The 4,414-nt window shown below is 34.0% G+C and overlaps 1 long non-coding RNA gene across 1 annotated transcript; it reads left to right on the top strand.

Moving 5' to 3' along the window:
- The first annotated feature begins 2,248 nt into the window (after window positions 1–2,248).
- On the top strand, window positions 2,249–3,983 carry LOC133794033 (uncharacterized). The gene is made up of 3 exons (XR_009875094.1): window positions 2,249–3,051; window positions 3,162–3,224; window positions 3,325–3,983. It is a non-coding gene; the product is annotated as an uncharacterized LOC133794033 (long non-coding RNA).
- The last annotated feature ends 431 nt before the right edge of the window (window positions 3,984–4,414 follow it).

The following is a 4,414-nucleotide window of genomic DNA, read 5'->3' as shown; positions in this document are numbered from 1 at the left end:
TAAATACCAGCTTTAGATGGCCCCTGGAGAAGAGTGGTGCCCTTCGACTGTTCCTTGACACAAAAAAAAGAAGGTAAGAATTCAATTGAAGTGTTGTTTTCTTGACAAAACTTTGAGATGGAGAGGATATTTCGTGAGATAGATGGAACATGTAGGACATTAGAGAAAGTAAAAATTTTAGGAGTGATGAGAGAGAAAGAACCAGTATTTGCTATGGGAAGGGACGAGCCATCATATGGTGCATGTAATGAGAGGTTATTGAGATCATTTGTGACATGGTGGGATGCGCCACTATCCAGGAGCCAACCATGGGATGAGGTGCCATTGTGAACAGCTTGCATAATGTGAGCTTGAGGTAAGGAAGGAGGCTGTCGACCCATTTGAGCAGGTCGAGCATAGACTGGAGTGGGAACCTCAATGGTAGGAAAAAGGGTCTTGAATATATTGCATTTGTTGAAAGCATGACCAGTGACCCGAAATCATTGGCATTTACCCAGATATGGTCGTTGTGGCTTGGCTGAAGAAGAAGATTGAGGAGTGGGAAGCAAGGGTGGTGGTGAAGAGCTTGATTGTTGACCTTTAGAATAAATTTTTCGGTATTGGGTAGCATGCACAGTGGTCGGGAATTGGGCAGGAGAAGATGTGTTAGCAACAACAACCTCTTTTGTGATTAATTTTTCATGAAGTTCCTCAAAGGAAATAGGGGTGTCTCGAGCGTTGACGGCGTCAATGACAGACTTGTACATCTCATAATCAAGACCTTGGAGCACCTTGTCAATAATGTCCTCATGGTCCATAGGCTTTCCCATAGCAGCGAGACGGTCCGTGCACTGCTTGATGGCTTGCATATACTTATGAATCGATTGATTAGTGTGAGTAAGTTTGGAGAGCTGGGTCTTTATTAGTTTGACGTGACCATGTGATAAACTAGCATATGTGGAGGAAAGGATATCCCACGACTCCTTGGCAGTGCTAGTTTGAGAGACAAGAGGTACAAGATCTTGGGAAAGAGCCCCAACGAGAGCACCAAAAACTAGTCGATCTTGGCGGAACCAAGTCAAGGCTGCTGGGTTGGGGGCAGAAACAATTCCAATGGTGATGGTTTTGGGAGTAGAAGGAAAAGAGCCATCGATATATTTCCACAGATCATAACCAAAAAGTGTTGCTTGCAACTGAGTTTTCCAGGCTATGTAATTGGTGGGTGTTAATTTGATGGTGTTTTGCAATTGGAGAATAGTAAATGGCTTAGCAGGCTCATTAGTATTAGGAATGGTGGATTGCTCATTCGCCATTGAAAGGAAGAAAAAAAGAAGAATAATAAGGTGGGATCGTGTGGGCTCCTGATACCATATAAAGGTTTAGAGAAGAGATGGTTTTCTCATTAATATTATCAGCCTTTAAATAGGCAAATACATGATATTTACAATATATCTTGGAGAACTAATTCACGTAAAGTAATGCTAGAAAATAGCAGTAAGACTAGGTAAGTAAATATTAATTAGAATAAATATATATACAAAGCATATAATAGAATAGACTTTAATGTGGAACAGACTTTGCATTATTTATATCTTCTATAGGGTCACGATGAAGACGATGGCTCAATGGTTGTCCTCGGCATCTTCGGTGAGCCGCTCATCTCTGTATACTTCAATGTCTTGTTATTTTTGAGATTTTTTTTCACCTGCTCATCTTATTTCCATGGAATTATGAGAATCAAGGAAATCTCAAATTATTATGTTGTTCACGAAATTGTATTATCCAAATCTTTTGGGTTTAAGAAGATTTTGCTGCATAATTTTATTCAGTGGGCTTTTGCTTTTCTTTTATTGATAGATTATTGAGATGTCCCCTCTCCCAAATTGCTATTAATTGTTCTTTTTTTAACCTGAAAAAAAATTCAAAATTATTAAATGTTTATATTATATATCATTATTCAAACTTTAATTAGCTGAGGGATAAAAAAATGTCTCTACTTACCACTTTATATTGGTGTTCCAAAGATTCATTACGTAAGTCAGCTTTGTTGCTGATGAATCAATAATTAAACACACATATATATATGAAATTTATAATATTGTTATTTTCTTTTTGCTTTACCAGTTTCAGATATTGTACTGATAAACATGTAAGTTTGAATGCGGGTGATATTTTTGTACTTATATTCCTTATTTCACTAGTTGGTATATATGGCGTGAGTTATCTTTGTTCTTAAGTTTCTGGTCAAACCATGCTCAGCTAAAATTAATAATAGAAATTATTCTAGCCCTTTAGTGGTATCTTAGGCCTGTTCTAGATTGTGTTGACTATTTTTGTTAACATAACTTCTCTAGCCTGGACAGGATTCATATCATAATTATTGTTTGAATGGTAGAAATTTAAATTTTCTAAGATGTTTTAGCATCGTATGGTTGCTTATAGGATTTCAAATCGATCACCAATTTGATCTAATTGTTATTAGTGTTGCAAATTTTTTGCTCTAGTAATATCAATAAGATTTTTTGTTTTTGTTTCCTTCCTATTGAATTTGATCAATGGTGTTTATACTCTAATTCAGATTGTGTTTGTGTTTGTAACTGGGTTTGCTTTGTTATTGCCAAACAAAGCTGGAAGGAATTTGAATCTTCTCATCTATTGTGCATTTACTAAAAGGTTCTAAATTCATATTTTTTAGATATTTTAGTGGGATTGACCTTTCTTAAATAAAAGAGCATATTTTCGGCCTTTAGTTTAGGATTTCAGCAGTTCTAATGTACATATGAAACTACATTAGTCAGTTCTAATACTTTTTTGGAACTGATTCTATGATGTGAGGATTTGAATAAACATGCCTTTAACGTACTCATAAATAATCTTTCTGAGATTGAATTTCACTTACAGGTGGTGCCAGTATATTGGTCGGGAGCATGCTGCAAAGAAACCTCTACTGTTGTTTGTATAATATCTGTTGTGAAATTGAGAGTATAGTTTGGTCCTATATTAATTAACTTCTTTCTGATTTTCTATTTTCTGGGTATAGACTCCACTTGAACGATTGGAGCCTGGTTTCAGGTAAGATATCCAGAAGGTAATTTTATCTTTTGTTTGTGATGATTATTTTCTCTGGTGTTTCAATTCTCTGTTCTATTTCTTCTGCATTTCTCATAGACCAATTTGTGTAGATATAGGACTCAGTTCGTAAGCCTCATGCCCATAAAGATACACCTCTTAGCAAGTTTTTTAATGTAAGATTCTCACTCTGATTGTGTGATACTAGTTTCCCATGACATATGATGAGCTTGATGCACATCTCTAAGGAATACATTCCTTTCCCTTTACTTGCAGGTAGAAGTTGTTGCTTTGTCTAGCTATGAAGAGAAGGAAGAGAAATTTAAAGAGGAGGTAATTCCAAGAATTATAAGTGCTTTATCAAGTCTTAGAACTTGTATTGGTCAGTTATCTGATTAGATGTTGGTGAGAGTCTTGGAGGCTGAATAAACTTTTGTTTATTTTTTATCTAGGCTGTTTGGGCTATTCTTTTTGCACAATTGGTCTATTTGGTAGTTGTCCGCTTTTTGAATTTGTTATGCTATTTAAGGAATCTTTATTTCTTTCACTTCTGACATTTTACTTCGGTTTTCTTGTTTGAGGGTGTTATTTTGAACTCTTCCAATTTTAATTAGATTTGGTCTCCATTCTTCTGGGGTCTTTTCTCTCTAGTCTTTCTTCTATTCTTTGATCAATAATTGTAATTCATAGAATTTTCCCCTATCTAATTTAATTTAAAAAACTCATGTGCCTATACAAGTTCATGTATTCTCTGACCTATTCTCTCTTGGAAAGCTCAATACGCATGCATCATGTTTGTCGAAGAAAGTCCTTTTTATTTTTCCTAGTTGGTGTGTTGTGGGAATTAGTATGGCGAGAATGCGTTTACCTTTTAACTTTATTAAAGTTATAATTTAATATATATTTGACATCTAAACTTAGTGTTTGGTGTATATGTGAGTAAACTTATTTATTTACACTACAATAAAAATGAATCTAGTTATAGCTTTTCATGTTTGGTGTATTATAATGTGATTTTTCATATTTCAAGAATGATTTTAGAAAGAAATTAATGGCAGCCAATATTTACTTTGAAAATACTATTGGTGATGAGGGTGAGTACAAGGACAAGAAAAAGAAAAATATGTTGTTTGACAATTAATTTAGTGTTTTATTTTATTTGTACTTTTTATTAGAGTAAAGGATTCTTTTTTTAGTGGTTAATTATTTACTTTATTATATTTTTTTAAGGTGAAAACGATTATGTTTATAGACAATGCTATATGATTTTTGAATCAAGTAGTAGTGTTACATTTGTTCCAAAATTTATTTTATTAGATTTGTAAATACTTTGTATAAGTTTTATTATTTTAATCTATAATTTTTT

Source organism: Humulus lupulus, chromosome 8 (assembly GCF_963169125.1).
Source record: "Humulus lupulus chromosome 8, drHumLupu1.1, whole genome shotgun sequence".
Taxonomy (NCBI): Eukaryota; Viridiplantae; Streptophyta; class Magnoliopsida; order Rosales; family Cannabaceae; genus Humulus; species Humulus lupulus.
Note: the sequence above shows the minus strand (reverse complement) of the source record. Positions and strands in the feature narration are given on the sequence as shown.